At 38.8% G+C, this 18,530-nt stretch overlaps 3 non-coding genes across 3 annotated transcripts; all 3 read right to left on the bottom strand.

Moving 5' to 3' along the window:
* Positions 1 to 6,574: 6,574 nt before the first annotated feature.
* Positions 6,575 to 6,647, bottom strand: TRNAA-AGC (transfer RNA alanine (anticodon AGC)). The gene has a single exon. It is a non-coding gene; the product is annotated as a tRNA-Ala (tRNA).
* A 2,459-nt stretch (positions 6,648 to 9,106) lies between these two features.
* TRNAA-AGC (transfer RNA alanine (anticodon AGC)) lies at positions 9,107 to 9,179 on the bottom strand. Its single transcript has one exon. It is a non-coding gene; the product is annotated as a tRNA-Ala (tRNA).
* Positions 9,180 to 11,638: 2,459 nt separating this feature from the next.
* On the bottom strand, positions 11,639 to 11,711 carry TRNAA-AGC (transfer RNA alanine (anticodon AGC)). The gene has a single exon. It is a non-coding gene; the product is annotated as a tRNA-Ala (tRNA).
* Between the last annotated feature and the right edge of the window lie 6,819 nt (positions 11,712 to 18,530).

Genomic DNA, 18,530 nt, shown 5'->3' with positions numbered 1-18,530 from the left:
ATGCCTTAACTACACCTAGGGGATGTTTTACACTTCAGGTTGGCATGTTTAGTACTTGAATAGGAGTGATATCACTGTATGTTAACCTAGACTCAGGCCCTACCTAATCTTGGAGATACATTTCTCATGAATGAGTAACCAAGGGAGATACAATTTTTAGGAGTTAGTGCATGTCTAATGCAAGATTAATCACCATATTATGAGAGCCAATGCAATCATCCAGCAAAAAATACTCGTTTTCGCCCAACGTGGGGCTCGAACCCACGACCCTGAGATTAAGAGTCTCATGCTCTAACGACTGAGCTAGCCGGGCTCCCACTTAAATATGGTATGCAGACTCATCATTTTTTATTAAGGAAAACTGTTTCTGGATATTCCTCTGCTCTTGTTTTGCAAGGAACTTCACTTTTATACATCCTTCAGAGGAAAGAATGTCAAGTAAAATAAGACGAAATGAAAATGGAAGGTGTGAAATTTTCATTTTGAGATTGCATAAGAAATCAAATTCCTCTCACGTGCTACAGAATACCTAAACACTTTTGATTAAACCACTTTAGTTGTTATAATGACACCAAATTTGAAAGCCATCTGTGACTTTTCTGGTCTTACTCTGCAACAACCATGGCAATTACAAGTTAAAAAGTAAAATGTATGCAAATTTTAGAATGGAGAATGCGGGCATCGATCCCGCTACCTCTCGCATGCTAAGCGAGCGCTCTACCATTTGAGCTAATTCCCCTGTGTGCTCACTCAGCATCACATTTCAAAAGTAACGTTACTGCTGTCCACACTTTATTTTAAGTCTAATTGCCTATAACATGAGTGTTCAGTTCACTCCTAACTGATGCCTTAACTACACCTAGGGGATGTTTTACACTTCAGGTTGGCATGTTTAGTACTTGAATAGGAGTGATATCACTGTATGTTAACCTAGACTCAGGCCCTACCTAATCTTGGAGATACATTTCTCATGAATGAGTAACCAAGGGAGATACAATTTTTAGGAGTTAGTGCATGTCTAATGCAAGATTAATCACCATATTATGAGAGCCAATGCAATCATCCAGCAAAAAATACTCGTTTTCGCCCAACATTGGGCTCAAACCCACGACCCTGAGATTAAGAGTCTCATGCTCTACCGACTGAGCTAGCCGGGCTCCCACTTAAATATGGTATGCAGACTCATCATTTTTTATTAAGGAAAACCGTTTCTGGATATTCCTCTGCTCTTGTTTTGCAAGGAACTTCACTTTTATAAATCCTTCAGAGGAAAGAATGTCAAGTAAAATAAGACGAAATGAAAATGGAAGGTGTGAAATTTTCATTTTGAGATTGCATAAGAAATCAAATTCCTCTCACGTGCTATAGAATACCTAAACACTTTTGATTAAACCACTTTAGTTGTTATAATGACACCAAATTTGAAAGCCATCTGTGACTTTTCTGTTCTTACTCTGCAACAACCATGGCAATTACAAGTTAAAAAGTAAAATGTATGCAAATTTTAGAATGGAGAATGCGGGCATCGATCCCGCTACCTCTCGTATGCTAAGCGAGCGCTCTACCATTTGAGCTAATTCCCCTGTGTGCTCACTCAGCATCACATTTCAAAAGTAACGTTACTGCTGTCCACACTTTATTTTAAGTCTAATTGCCCATAACATGAGTGTTCAGTTCACTCTTAACTGATGCCTTAACTACACCTAGGGGATGTTTTACACTTCAGGTTGGCATGTTTAGTACTTGAATAGGAGTGATATCACTGTATGTTAACCTAGACTCAGGCCCTACCTAATCTTGGAGATACATTTCTCATGAATGAGTAACCAAGGGAGATACAATTTTTAGGAGTTAGTGCATGTCTAATGCAAGATTAATCACCATATTATGAGAGCCAATGCAATCATCCAGCAAAAAATACTCGTTTTCGCCCAACGTGGGGCTCGAAAACACGACCCTGAGATTAAGAGTCTCATGCTCTACCGACTGAGCTAGCCGGGCTCCCACTTAAATATGGCATGCAGACTCATCATTTTTTATTAAGGAAAACTGTTTCTGGATATTCCTCTGCTCTTGTTTTGCAAGGAACTTCACTTTTATACATCCTTCAGAGGAAAGAATGTCAAGTAAAATAAGACGAAATGAAAATGGAAGGTGTGAAATTTTCATTTTGAGATTGCATAAGAAATCAAATTCCTCTCACGTGCTATAGAATACCTAAACACTTTTGATTAAACCACTTTAGTTGTTATAATGACACCAAATTTGAAAGCCATCTGTGACTTTTCTGTTCTTACTCTGCAACAACCATGGCAATTACAAGTTAAAAAGTAAAATGTATGCAAATTTTAGAATGGAGAATGCGGGCATCGATCCCGCTACCTCTCGCATGCTAAGCGAGCGCTCTACCATTTGAGCTAATTCCCCTGTGTGCTCACTCAGCATCACATTTCAAAAGTAACGTTACTGCTGTCCACACTTTATTTTAAGTCTAATTGCCCATAACATAAGTGTTCAGTTCACTCCTAACTGATGCCTTAACTACACCTAGGGGATGTTTTACACTTCAGGTTGGCATGTTTAGTACTTGAATAGGAGTGATATCACTGTATGTTAACCTAGACTCAGGCCCTACCTAATCTTGGAGATACATTTCTCATGAATGAGTAACCAAGGGAGATACAATTTTTAGGAGTTAGTGCATGTCTAATGCAAGATTAATCACAATATTATGAGAGCCAATGCTATCATCCAGCAAAAAATATTCGTTTTCGCCCAACGTGGGGCTCGAACCCACGACCCTGAGATTAAGAGTCTCATGCTCTACCGACTGAGCTAGCCGGGCTCCCACTCAAATATGGTATGCAGACTCATCATTTTTTATTAAGGAAAACTGTTTCTGGATATTCCTCTGCTCTTGTTTTGCAAGGAACTTCACTTTTATACATCCTTCAGAGGAAAGAATGTCAAGTAAAATAAGACGAAATGAAAATGGAAGGTGTGAAATTTTCATTTTGAGATTGCATAAGAAATCAAATTCCTCTCACGTGCTATAGAATACCTAAACACTTTTGATTAAACCACTTTAGTTGTTATAATGACACCAAATTTGAAAGCCATCTGTGACTTTTCTGTTCTTACTCTGCAACAACCATGGCAATTACAAGTTAAAAAGTAAAATGTATGCAAATTTTAGAATGGAGAATGCGGGCATCGATCCCGCTACCTCTCGCATGCTAAGCGAGCGCTCTACCATTTGAGCTAATTCCCCTGTGTGCTCACTCAGCATCACATTTCAAAAGTAACGTTACTGCTGTCCACACTTTATTTTAAGTCTAATTGCCCATAACATGAGTGTTCAGTTCACTCCTAACTGATGCCTTAACTACACCTAGGGGATGTTTTACACTTCAGGTTGGCATGTTTAGTACTTGAATAGGAGTGATATCACTGTATGTTAACCTAGACTCAGGCCCTACCTAATCTTGGAGATACATTTCTCATGAATGAGTAACCAAGGGAGATACAATTTTTAGAAGTTAGTGCATGTCTAATGCAAGATTAATCACCATATTATGAGAGCCAATGCAATCATCCAGCAAAAAATACTCGTTTTCGCCCAACGTGGGGCTCGAACCCACGACCCTGAGATTAAGAGTCTCATGCTCTACCGACTGAGCTAGCCGGGCTCCCACTTAAATATGGTATGCAGACTCATCATTTTTTATTAAGGAAAACCGTTTCTGGATATTCCTCTGCTCTTGTTTTGCAAGGAACTTCACTTTTATACATCCTTCAGAGGAAAGAATGTCAAGTAAAATAAGACGAAATGAAAATGGAAGGTGTGAAATTTTCATTTTGAGATTGCATAAGAAATCAAATTCCTCTCACGTGCTATAGAATACCTAAACACTTTTGATTAAACCACTTTAGTTGTTATAATGACACCAAATTTGAAAGCCATCTGTGACTTTTCTGTTCTTACTCTGTAACAACCATGGCAATTACAAGTTAAAAAGTAAAATGTATGCAAATTTTAGAATGGAGAATGCGGGCATCGATCCCGCTACCTCTCGTATGCTAAGCGAGCGCTCTACCATTTGAGCTAATTCCCCTGTGTGCTCACTCAGCATCACATTTCAAAAGTAACGTTACTGCTGTCCACACTTTATTTTAAGTCTAATTGCCCATAACATGAGTGTTCAGTTCACTCCTAACTGATGCCTTAACTACACCTAGGGGATGTTTTACACTTCAGGTTGGCATGTTTAGTACTTGAATAGGAGTGATATCACTGTATGTTAACCTAGACTCAGGCCCTACCTAATCTTGGAGATACATTTCTCATGAATGAGTAACCAAGGGAGATACAATTTTTAGGAGTTAGTGCATGTCTAATGCAAGATTAATCACCATATTATGAGAGCCAATGCAATCATCCAGCAAAAAATACTCGTTTTCGCCCAACGTGGGGCTCGAACCCACGACCCTGAGATTAAGAGTCTCATGGTCTACCGACTGAGCTAGCCGGGCTCCCACCTAAATATGGTATGCAGACTCATCATTTTTTATTAAGGAAAACCGTTTCTGGATATTCCTCTGCTCTTGTTTTGCAAGGAACTTCACTTTTATACATCCTTCAGAGGAAAGAATGTCAAGTAAAATAAGACGAAATGAAAATGGAAGGTGTGAAATTTTCATTTTGAGATTGCATAAGAAATCAAATTCCTCTCACGTGCTATAGAATACCTAAACACTTTTGATTAAACCACTTTAGTTGTTATAATGACACCAAATTTGAAAGCCATCTGTGACTTTTCTGTTCTTACTCTGCAACAACCATGGCAATTACAAGTTAAAAAGTAAAATGTATGCAAATTTTGGAATGGAGAATGTGGGCATCGATCCCGCTACCTCTCACATGCTAAGCGAGCGCTCTACCATTTGAGCTAATTCCCCTGTGTGCTCACTCAGCATCACATTTCAAAAGTAACGTTACTGCTGTCCACACTTTATTTTAAGTCTAATTGCCCATAACATGAGTGTTCAGTTCACTCCTAACTGATGCCTTAACTACACCTAGGGGATGTTTTACACTTCAGGTTGGCATGTTTAGTACTTGAATAGGAGTGATATCACTGTATGTTAACCTAGACTCAGGCCCTACCTAATCTTGGAGATACATTTCTCATGAATGAGTAACCAAGGGAGATACAATTTTTAGGAGTTAGTGTATGTCTAATGCAAGATTAATCACCATATTATGAGAGCCAATGCTATCATCCAGCAAAAAATACTCGTTTTCGCCCAACGTGGGGCTCGAACCCACGACCCTGAGATTAAGAGTCTCATGCTCTACCGACTGAGCTAGCCGGGCTCCCACTTAAATATGGTATGCAGACTCATCATTTTTTATTAAGGAAAACTGTTTCTGGATATTCCTCTGCTCTTGTTTTGCAAGGAACTTCACTTTTATACATCCTTCAGAGGAAAGAATGTCAAGTAAAATAAGACGAAATGAAAATGGAAGGTGTGAAATTTTCATTTTGAGATTGCATAAGAAATCAAATTCCTCTCACGTGCTATAGAATACCTAAACACTTTTGATTAAACCACTTTAGTTGTTATAATGACACCAAATTTGAAAGCCATCTGTGACTTTTCTGTTCTTACTCTGCAACAACCATGGCAATTACAAGTTAAAAAGTAAAATGTATGCAAATTTTAGAATGGAGAATGCGGGCATCGATCCCGCTACCTCTCGCATGCTAAGCGAGCGCTCTACCATTTGAGCTAATTCCCCTGTGTGCTCACTCAGCATCACATTTCAAAAGTAACGTTACTGCTGTCCACACTTTATTTTAAGTCTAATTGCCCATAACATGAGTGTTCAGTTCACTCCTAACTGATGCCTTAACTACACCTAGGGGATGTTTTACACTTCAGGTTGGCATGTTTAGTACTTGAATAGGAGTGATATCACTGTATGTTAACCTAGACTCAGGCCCTACCTAATCTTGGAGATACATTTCTCATGAATGAGTAACCAAGGGAGATACAATTTTTAGGAGTTAGTGCATGTCTAATGCAAGATTAATCACCATATTATGAGAGCCAATGCAATCATCCAGCAAAAAATACTCGTTTTCGCCCAACGTGGGGCTCGAACCCACGACAATGATATTAAGAGTCTCATGCTCTACCGACTGAGCTAGCCGGGCTCCCACTTAAATATGGTATGCAGACTCATCATTTTTTATTAAGGAAAACCGTTTCTGGATATTCCTCTGCTCTTGTTTTGCAAGGAACTTCACTTTTATACATCCTTCAGAGGAAAGAATGTCAAGTAAAATAAGACGAAATGAAAATGGAAGGTGTGAAATTTTCATTTTGAGATTGCATAAGAAATCAAATTCCTCTCACGTGCTAAAGAATACCTAAACACTTTTGATTAAACCACTTTAGTTGTTATAATGACACCAAATTTTAAAGCCATCTGTGACTTTTCTGTTCTTACTCTTCAACAACCATGGCAATTACAAGTTAAAAAGTAAAATGTATGCAAATTTTAGAATGGAGAATGCGGGCATCGAACCCGCTACCTCTCGCATGCTAAGCGAGCGCTCTACCATTTGAGCTAAATCCCCTGTGTGCTCACTCAGCATCACATTTCAAATGTAACGTTACTGCTGTCCACACTTTATTTTAAGTCTAATTGCCCATAACATGAGTGTTCAGTTCACTCCTAACTGATGCCTTAACTACACCTAGGGGATGTTTTACACTTCAGGTTGGCATGTTTAGTACTTGAATAGGAGTGATATCACTGCATGTTAACCTAGACTCAGGCCCTACCTAATCTTGGAGATACCTTTCTCATGAATGAGTAACCAAGGGAGATACAATTTTTAGGAGTTAGTGCATGTCTAATGCAAGATTAATCACCATATTATGAGAGCCAATGCTATCATCCAGCAAAAAATACTCGTTTTCGCCCAACGTGGGGCTCGAACCCACGACCCTGAGATTAAGAGTCTCATGCTCTACCGACTGAGCTAGCCGGGCTCCCACTTAAATATGGTATGCAGACTCATCATTTTTTATTAAGGAAAACCGTTTCTGGATATTCCTCTGCTCTTGTTTTGCAAGGAACTTCACTTTTATACATCCTTCAGAGGAAAGAATGTCAAGTAAAATAAGACGAAATGAAAATGGAAGGTGTGAAATTTTCATTTTGAGATTGCATAAGAAATCAAATTCCTCTCACGTGCTATAGAATACCTAAACACTTTTGATTAAACCACTTTAGTTGTTATAATGACACCAAATTTGAAAGCCATCTGTGACTTTTCTGTTCTTACTCTGCAACAACCATGGCAATTACAAGTTAAAAAGTAAAATGTATGCAAATTTTGGAATGGAGAATGTGGGCATCGATCCCGCTACCTCTCACATGCTAAGCGAGCGCTCTACCATTTGAGCTAATTCCCCTGTGTGCTCACTCAGCATCACATTTCAAAAGTAACGTTACTGCTGTCCACACTTTATTTTAAGTCTAATTGCCCATAACATGAGTGTTCAGTTCACTCCTAACTGATGCCTTAACTACACCTAGGGGATGTTTTACACTTCAGGTTGGCATGTTTAGTACTTGAATAGGAGTGATATCACTGTATGTTAACCTAGACTCAGGCCCTACCTAATCTTGGAGATACATTTCTCATGAATGAGTAACCAAGGGAGATACAATTTTTAGGAGTTAGTGTATGTCTAATGCAAGATTAATCACCATATTATGAGAGCCAATGCTATCATCCAGCAAAAAATACTCGTTTTCGCCCAACGTGGGGCTCGAACCCACGACCCTGAGATTAAGAGTCTCATGCTCTACCGACTGAGCTAGCCGGGCTCCCACTTAAATATGGTATGCAGACTCATCATTTTTTATTAAGGAAAACTGTTTCTGGATATTCCTCTGCTCTTGTTTTGCAAGGAACTTCACTTTTATACATCCTTCAGAGGAAAGAATGTCAAGTAAAATAAGACGAAATGAAAATGGAAGGTGTGAAATTTTCATTTTGAGATTGCATAAGAAATCAAATTCCTCTCACGTGCTATAGAATACCTAAACACTTTTGATTAAACCACTTTAGTTGTTATAATGACACCAAATTTGAAAGCCATCTGTGACTTTTCTGTTCTTACTCTGCAACAACCATGGCAATTACAAGTTAAAAAGTAAAATGTATGCAAATTTTAGAATGGAGAATGCGGGCATCGATCCCGCTACCTCTCGCATGCTAAGCGAGCGCTCTACCATTTGAGCTAATTCCCCTGTGTGCTCACTCAGCATCACATTTCAAAAGTAACGTTACTGCTGTCCACACTTTATTTTAAGTCTAATTGCCCATAACATGAGTGTTCAGTTCACTCCTAACTGATGCCTTAACTACACCTAGGGGATGTTTTACACTTCAGGTTGGCATGTTTAGTACTTGAATAGGAGTGATATCACTGTATGTTAACCTAGACTCAGGCCCTACCTAATCTTGGAGATACATTTCTCATGAATGAGTAACCAAGGGAGATACAATTTTTAGGAGTTAGTGCATGTCTAATGCAAGATTAATCACCATATTATGAGAGCCAATGCAATCATCCAGCAAAAAATACTCGTTTTCGCCCAACGTGGGGCTCGAACCCACGACAATGATATTAAGAGTCTCATGCTCTACCGACTGAGCTAGCCGGGCTCCCACTTAAATATGGTATGCAGACTCATCATTTTTTATTAAGGAAAACCGTTTCTGGATATTCCTCTGCTCTTGTTTTGCAAGGAACTTCACTTTTATACATCCTTCAGAGGAAAGAATGTCAAGTAAAATAAGACGAAATGAAAATGGAAGGTGTGAAATTTTCATTTTGAGATTGCATAAGAAATCAAATTCCTCTCACGTGCTAAAGAATACCTAAACACTTTTGATTAAACCACTTTAGTTGTTATAATGACACCAAATTTTAAAGCCATCTGTGACTTTTCTGTTCTTACTCTTCAACAACCATGGCAATTACAAGTTAAAAAGTAAAATGTATGCAAATTTTAGAATGGAGAATGCGGGCATCGAACCCGCTACCTCTCGCATGCTAAGCGAGCGCTCTACCATTTGAGCTAAATCCCCTGTGTGCTCACTCAGCATCACATTTCAAATGTAACGTTACTGCTGTCCACACTTTATTTTAAGTCTAATTGCCCATAACATGAGTGTTCAGTTCACTCCTAACTGATGCCTTAACTACACCTAGGGGATGTTTTACACTTCAGGTTGGCATGTTTAGTACTTGAATAGGAGTGATATCACTGCATGTTAACCTAGACTCAGGCCCTACCTAATCTTGGAGATACCTTTCTCATGAATGAGTAACCAAGGGAGATACAATTTTTAGGAGTTAGTGCATGTCTAATGCAAGATTAATCACCATATTATGAGAGCCAATGCTATCATCCAGCAAAAAATACTCGTTTTCGCCCAACGTGGGGCTCGAACCCACGACCCTGAGATTAAGAGTCTCATGCTCTACCGACTGAGCTAGCCGGGCTCCCACTTAAATATGGTATGCAGACTCATCATTTTTTATTAAGGAAAACCGTTTCTGGATATTCCTCTGCTCTTGTTTTGCAAGGAACTTCACTTTTATACATCCTTCAGAGGAAAGAATGTCAAGTAAAATAAGACGAAATGAAAATGGAAGGTGTGAAATTTTCATTTTGAGATTGCATAAGAAATCAAATTCCTCTCACGTGCTATAGAATACCTAAACACTTTCGATTAAACCACTTTAGTTGTTATAATGACACCAAATTTGAAAGCCATCTGTGACTTTTCTGTTCTTACTCTGCAACAACCATGGCAATTACAAGTTAAAAAGTAAAATGTATGCAAATTTTGGAATGGAGAATGTGGGCATCGATCCCGCTACCTCTCACATGCTAAGCGAGCGCTCTACCATTTGAGCTAATTCCCCTGTGTGCTCACTCAGCATCACATTTCAAAAGTAACGTTACTGCTGTCCACACTTTATTTTAAGTCTAATTGCCCATAACATGAGTGTTCAGTTCACTCCTAACTGATGCCTTAACTACACCTAGGGGATGTTTTACACTTCAGGTTGGCATGTTTAGTACTTGAATAGGAGTGATATCACTGTATGTTAACCTAGACTCAGGCCCTACCTAATCTTGGAGATACATTTCTCATGAATGAGTAACCAAGGGAGATACAATTTTTAGGAGTTAGTGTATGTCTAATGCAAGATTAATCACCATATTATGAGAGCCAATGCTATCATCCAGCAAAAAATACTCGTTTTCGCCCAACGTGGGGCTCGAACCCACGACCCTGAGATTAAGAGTCTCATGCTCTACCGACTGAGCTAGCCGGGCTCCCACTTAAATATGGTATGCAGACTCATCATTTTTTATTAAGGAAAACTGTTTCTGGATATTCCTCTGCTCTTGTTTTGCAAGGAACTTCACTTTTATACATCCTTCAGAGGAAAGAATGTCAAGTAAAATAAGACGAAATGAAAATGGAAGGTGTGAAATTTTCATTTTGAGATTGCATAAGAAATCAAATTCCTCTCACGTGCTATAGAATACCTAAACACTTTTGATTAAACCACTTTAGTTGTTATAATGACACCAAATTTGAAAGCCATCTGTGACTTTTCTGTTCTTACTCTGCAACAACCATGGCAATTACAAGTTAAAAAGTAAAATGTATGCAAATTTTAGAATGGAGAATGCGGGCATCGATCCCGCTACCTCTCGCATGCTAAGCGAGCGCTCTACCATTTGAGCTAATTCCCCTGTGTGCTCACTCAGCATCACATTTCAAAAGTAACGTTACTGCTGTCCACACTTTATTTTAAGTCTAATTGCCCATAACATGAGTGTTCAGTTCACTCCTAACTGATGCCTTAACTACACCTAGGGGATGTTTTACACTTCAGGTTGGCATGTTTAGTACTTGAATAGGAGTGATATCACTGTATGTTAACCTAGACTCAGGCCCTACCTAATCTTGGAGATACATTTCTCATGAATGAGTAACCAAGGGAGATACAATTTTTAGGAGTTAGTGCATGTCTAATGCAAGATTAATCACCATATTATGAGAGCCAATGCAATCATCCAGCAAAAAATACTCGTTTTCGCCCAACGTGGGGCTCGAACCCACGACAATGATATTAAGAGTCTCATGCTCTACCGACTGAGCTAGCCGGGCTCCCACTTAAATATGGTATGCAGACTCATCATTTTTTATTAAGGAAAACCGTTTCTGGATATTCCTCTGCTCTTGTTTTGCAAGGAACTTCACTTTTATACATCCTTCAGAGGAAAGAATGTCAAGTAAAATAAGACGAAATGAAAATGGAAGGTGTGAAATTTTCATTTTGAGATTGCATAAGAAATCAAATTCCTCTCACGTGCTAAAGAATACCTAAACACTTTTGATTAAACCACTTTAGTTGTTATAATGACACCAAATTTTAAAGCCATCTGTGACTTTTCTGTTCTTACTCTTCAACAACCATGGCAATTACAAGTTAAAAAGTAAAATGTATGCAAATTTTAGAATGGAGAATGCGGGCATCGAACCCGCTACCTCTCGCATGCTAAGCGAGCGCTCTACCATTTGAGCTAAATCCCCTGTGTGCTCACTCAGCATCACATTTCAAATGTAACGTTACTGCTGTCCACACTTTATTTTAAGTCTAATTGCCCATAACATGAGTGTTCAGTTCACTCCTAACTGATGCCTTAACTACACCTAGGGGATGTTTTACACTTCAGGTTGGCATGTTTAGTACTTGAATAGGAGTGATATCACTGCATGTTAACCTAGACTCAGGCCCTACCTAATCTTGGAGATACCTTTCTCATGAATGAGTAACCAAGGGAGATACAATTTTTAGGAGTTAGTGCATGTCTAATGCAAGATTAATCACCATATTATGAGAGCCAATGCTATCATCCAGCAAAAAATACTCGTTTTCGCCCAACGTGGGGCTCGAACCCACGACCCTGAGATTAAGAGTCTCATGCTCTACCGACTGAGCTAGCCGGGCTCCCACTTAAATATGGTATGCAGACTCATCATTTTTTATTAAGGAAAACCGTTTCTGGATATTCCTCTGCTCTTGTTTTGCAAGGAACTTCACTTTTATACATCCTTCAGAGGAAAGAATGTCAAGTAAAATAAGACGAAATGAAAATGGAAGGTGTGAAATTTTCATTTTGAGATTGCATAAGAAATCAAATTCCTCTCACGTGCTATAGAATACCTAAACACTTTCGATTAAACCACTTTAGTTGTTATAATGACACCAAATTTGAAAGCCATCTGTGACTTTTCTGTTCTTACTCTGCAACAACCATGGCAATTACAAGTTAAAAAGTAAAATGTATGCATATTTTGGAATGGAGAATGCGGGCATCGATCCCGCTACCTCTCACATGCTAAGCGAGCGCTCTACCATTTGAGCTAATTCCCCTGTGTGCTCACTCAGCATCACATTTCAAAAGTAACGTTACTGCTGTCCACACTTTATTTTAAGTCTAATTGCCCATAACATGAGTGTTCAGTTCACTCCTAACTGATGCATTAACTACACCTAGGGGATGTTTTACATTTCAGGTTGGCATGTTTAGTACTTGAATAGGAGTGATATCACTGCATGTTAACCTAGACTCAGGCCCTACCTAATCTTGGAGATACATTTCTCATGAATGAGTAACCAAGGGAGATACAATTTTTAGGAGTTAGTGCATGTCTAATGCAAGATTAATCACCATATTATGAGAGCCAATGCTATCATCCAGCAAAAAATACTCGTTTTCGCCCAACGTGGGGCTCGAACCCACAACCCTGAGATTAAGAGTCTCATGCTCTACCGACTGAGCTAGCCGGGCTCCCACTTAAATATGGTATGCAGACTCATCATTTTTTATTAAGGAAAACTGTTTCTGGATATTCCTCTGCTCTTGTTTTGCAAGGAACTTCACTTTTATACATCCTTCAGAGGAAAGAATGTCAAGTAAAATAAGACGAAATGAAAATGGAAGGTGTGAAATTTTCATTTTGAGATTGCATAAGAAATCAAATTCCTCTCACGTGCTATAGAATACCTAAACACTTTTGATTAAACCACTTTAGTTGTTATAATGACACCAAATTTGAAAGCCATCTGTGACTTTTCTGTTCTTACTCTGCAACAACCATGGCAATTACAAGTTAAAAAGTAAAATGTATGCAAATTTTAAAATGGAGAATGCGGGCATCGATCCCGCTACCTCTCGCATGCTAAGCGAGCGCTCTACCATTTGAGCTAATTCCCCTGTGTGCTCACTCAGCATCACATTTCAAAAGTAACGTTACTGCTGTCCACACTTTATTTTAAGTCTAATTGCCCATAACATGAGTGTTCAGTTCACTCCTAACTGATGCCTTAACTACACCTAGGGGATGTTTTACACTTCAGGTTGGCATGTTTAGTACTTGAATAGGAGTGATATCACTGTATGTTAACCTAGACTCAGGCCCTACCTAATCTTGGAGATACATTTCTCATGAATGAGTAACCAAGGGAGATACAATTTTTAGGAGTTAGTGCATGTCTAATGCAAGATTAATCACCATATTATGAGAGCCAATGCAATCATCCAGCAAAAAATACTCGTTTTCGCCCAACGTGGGGCTCGAACCCACGACCCTGATATTAAGAGTCTCATGCTCTACCGACTGAGCTAGCCGGGCTCCCACTTAAATATGGTATGCAGACTCATCATTTTTTATTAAGGAAAACCGTTTCTGGATATTCCTCTGCTCTTGTTTTGCAAGGAACTTCACTTTTATACATCCTTCAGAGGAAAGAATGTCAAGTAAAATAAGACGAAATGAAAATGGAAGGTGTGAAATTTTCATTTTGAGATTGCATAAGAAATCAAATTCCTCTCACGTGCTATAGAATACCTAAACACTTTTGATTAAACCACTTTAGTTGTTATAATGACACCAAATTTGAAAGCCATCTGTGACTTTTCTGTTCTTACTCTGCAACAACCATGGCAATTACAAGTTAAAAAGTAAAATGTATGCAAATTTTGGAATGGAGAATGCGGGCATCGATCCCGCTACCTCTCACATGCTAAGCGAGCGCTCTACCATTTGAGCTAATTCCCCTGTGTGCTCACTCAGCATCACATTTCAAAAGTAACGTTACTGCTGTCCACACTTTATTTTAAGTCTAATTGCCCATAACATGAGTGTTCAGTTCACTCCTAACTGATGCATTAACTACACCTAGGGGATGTTTTACATTTCAGGTTGGCATGTTTAGTACTTGAATAGGAGTGATATCACTGCATGTTAACCTAGACTCAGGCCCTACCTAATCTTGGAGATACATTTCTCATGAATGAGTAACCAAGGGAGATACAATTTTTAGGAGTTAGTGCATGTCTAATGCAAGATTAATCACCATATTATGAGAGCCAATGCTATCATCCAGCAAAAAATACTCGTTTTCGCCCAACGTGGGGCTCGAACCCACAACGCTGAGATTAAGAGTCTCATGCTCTACCGACTGAGCTAGCCGGGCTCCCACTTAAATATGGTATGCAGACTCATCATTTTTTATTAAGGAAAACTGTTTCTGGATATTCCTCTGCTCTTGTTTTGCAAGGAACTTCACTTTTATACATCCTTCAGAGGAAAGAATGTCAAGTAAAATAAGACGAAATGAAAATGGAAGGTGTGAAATTTTCATTTTGAGATTGCATAAGAAATCAAATTCCTCTCACGTGCTATAGAATACCTAAACACTTTTGATTAAACCACTTTAGTTGTTATAATGACACCAAATTTGAAAGCCATCTGTGACTTTTCTGTTCTTACTCTGCAACAACCATGGCAATTACAAGTTAAAAAGTAAAATGTATGCAAATTTTAAAATGGAGAATGCGGGCATCGATCCCGCTACCTCTCGCATGCTAAGCGAGCGCTCTACCATTTGAGCTAATTCCCCTATGTGCTCACTCAGCATCACATTTCAAAAGTAACGTTACTGCTGTCCACACTTTATTTTAAGTCTAATTGCCCATAACATGAGTGTTCAGTTCACTCCTAACTGATGCCTTAACTACACCTAGGGGATGTTTTACACTTCAGGTTGGCATGTTTAGTACTTGAATAGGAGTGATATCACTGTATGTTAACCTAGACTCAGGCCCTACCTAATCTTGGAGATACATTTCTCATGAATGAGTAACCAAGGGAGATACAATTTTTAGGAGTTAGTGCATGTCTAATGCAAGATTAATCACCATATTATGAGAGCCAATGCAATCATCCAGCAAAAAATACTCGTTTTCGCCCAACGTGGGGCTCAAACCCACGTCCCTGATATTAAGAGTCTCATGCTCTACCGACTGAGCTAGCCGGGCTCCCACTTAAATATGGTATGCAGACTCATCATTTTTTATTAAGGAAAACCGTTTCTGGATATTCCTCTGCTCTTGTTTTGCAAGGAACTTCACTTTTATACATCCTTCAGAGGAAAGAATGTCAAGTAAAATAAGACGAAATGAAAATGGAAGGTGTGAAATTTTCATTTTGAGATTGCATAAGAAATCAAATTCCTCTCACGTGCTATAGAATACCTAAACACTTTTGATTAAACCACTTTAGTTGTTATAATGACACCAAATTTGAAAGCCATCTGTGACTTTTCTGTTCTTACTCTTCAACAACCATGGCAATTACAAGTTAAAAAGTAAAATGTATGCAAATTTTAGAATGGAGAATGCGGGCATCGATCCCGCTACCTCTCGCATGCTAAGCGAGCGCTCTACCATTTGAGCTAATTCCCCTGTGTGCTCACTCAGCATCACATTTCAAAAGTAACGTTACTGCTGTCCACACTTTATTTTAAGTCTAATTGCCCATAACATGAGTGTTCAGTTCACTCCTAACTGATGCCTTAACTACACCTAGGGGATGTTTTACACTTCAGGTTGGCATGTTTAGTACTTGAATAGGAGTGATATCACTGCATGTTAACCTAGACTCAGGCCCTACCTAATCTTGGAGATACCTTTCTCATGAATGAGTAACCAAGGGAGATACAATTTTTAGGAGTTAGTGCATGTCTAATGCAAGATTAATCACCATATTATGAGAGCCAATGCTATCATCCAGCAAAAAATACTTGTTTTCGCCCAACGTGGGGCTCGAACCCACGACCCTGAGATTAAGAGTCTCATGCTCTACCGACTGAGCTAGCCGGGCTCCCACTTAAATATGGTATGCAGACTCATCATTTTTTATTAAGGAAAACCGTTTCTGGATATTCCTCTGCTCTTGTTTTGCAAGGAACTTCACTTTTATACATCCTTCAGAGGAAAGAATGTCAAGTAAAATAAGACGAAATGAAAATGGAAGGTGTGAAATTTTCATTTTGAGATTGCATAAGAAATCAAATTCCTCTCACGTGCTATAGAATACCTAAACACTTTTGATTAAACCACTTTAGTTGTTATAATGACACCAAATTTGAAAGCCATCTGTGACTTTTCTGTTCTTACTCTGCAACAACCATGGCAATTACAAGTTAAAAAGTAAAATGTATGCAAATTTTGGAATGGAGAATCCGGGCATCGATCCCGCTACCTCTCACATGCTAAGCGAGCGCTCTACCATTTGAGCTAATTCCCCTGTGTGCTCACTCAGCATCACATTTCAAAAGTAACGTTACTGCTGTCCACACTTTATTTTAAGTCTAATTGCCCATAACATGAGTGTTCAGTTCACTCCTAACTGATGCATTAACTACACCTAGGGGATGTTTTACATTTCAGGTTGGCATGTTTAGTACTTGAATAGGAGTGATATCACTGCATGTTAACCTAGACTCAGGCCCTACCTAATCTTGGAGATATATTTCTCATGAATGAGTAACCAAGGGAGATACAATTTTTAGGAGTTAGTGCATGTCTAATGCAAGATTAATCACCATATTATGAGAGCCAATGCTATCATCCAGCAAAAAATACTCGTTTTCGCCCAACGTGGGGCTCGAACCCACGACCCTGAGATTAAGAGTCTCATGCTCTACCGACTGAGCTAGCCGGGCTCCCACTTAAATATGGTATGCAGACTCATCATTTTTTATTAAGGAAAACTGTTTCTGGATATTCCTCTGCTCTTGTTTTGCAAGGAACTTCACTTTTATACATCCTTCAGAGGAAAGAATGTCAAGTAAAATAAGACGAAATGAAAATGGAAGGTGTGAAATTTTCATTTTGAGATTGCATAAGAAATCAAATTCCTCTCACGTGCTATAGAATACCTAAACACTTTTGATTAAACCACTTTAGTTGTTATAATGACACCAAATTTGAAAGCCATCTGTGACTTTTCTGTTCTTACTCTGCAACAACCATGGCAATTACAAGTTAAAAAGTAAAATGTATGCAAATTTTAAAATGGAGAATGCGGGCATCGATCCCGCTACCTCTCGCATGCTAAGCGAGCGCTCTACCATTTGAGCTAATTCCCCTATGTGCTCACTCAGCATCACATTTCAAAAGTAACGTTACTGCTGTCCACACTTTATTTTAAGTCTAATTGCCCATAACATGAGTGTTCAGTTCACTCCTAACTGATGCCTTAACTACACCTAGGGGATGTTTTACACTTCAGGTTGGCATGTTTAGTACTTGAATAGGAGTGATATCACTGTATGTTAACCTAGACTCAGGCCCTACCTAATCTTGGAGATACATTTCTCATGAATGAGTAACCAAGGGAGATACAATTTTTAGGAGTTAGTGCATGTCTAATGCAAGATTAATCACCATATTATGAGAGCCAATGCAATCATCCAGCAAAAAATACTCGTTTTCGCCCAACGTGGGGCTCAAACCCACGTCCCTGATATTAAGAGTCTCATGCTCTACCGACTGAGCTAGCCGGGCTCCCACTTAAATATGGTATGCAGACTCATCATTTTTTATTAAGGAAAACCGTTTCTGGATATTCCTCTGCTCTTGTTTTGCAAGGAACTTCACTTTTATACATCCTTCAGAGGAAAGAATGTCAAGTAAAATAAGACGAAATGAAAATGGAAGGTGTGAAATTTTCATTTTGAGATTGCATAAGAAATCAAATTCCTCTCACGTGCTATAGAATACCTAAACACTTTTGATTAAACCACTTTAGTTGTTATAATGACACCAAATTTGAAAGCCATCTGTGACTTTTCTGTTCTTACTCTTCAACAACCATGGCAATTACAAGTTAAAAAGTAAAATGTATGCAAATTTTAGAATGGAGAATGCGGGCATCGATCCCGCTACCTCTCGCATGCTAAGCGAGCGCTCTACCATTTGAGCTAATTCCCCTGTGTGCTCACTCAGCATCACATTTCAAAAGTAACGTTACTGCTGTCCACACTTTATTTTAAGTCTA

The sequence above is a fragment of the Triturus cristatus genome, chromosome 4_1 (genome assembly GCF_964204655.1).
Source record: "Triturus cristatus chromosome 4_1, aTriCri1.1, whole genome shotgun sequence".
Lineage (NCBI taxonomy): Eukaryota > Metazoa > Chordata > Amphibia > Caudata > Salamandridae > Triturus > Triturus cristatus.
Note: the sequence above shows the minus strand (reverse complement) of the source record. Positions and strands in the feature narration are given on the sequence as shown.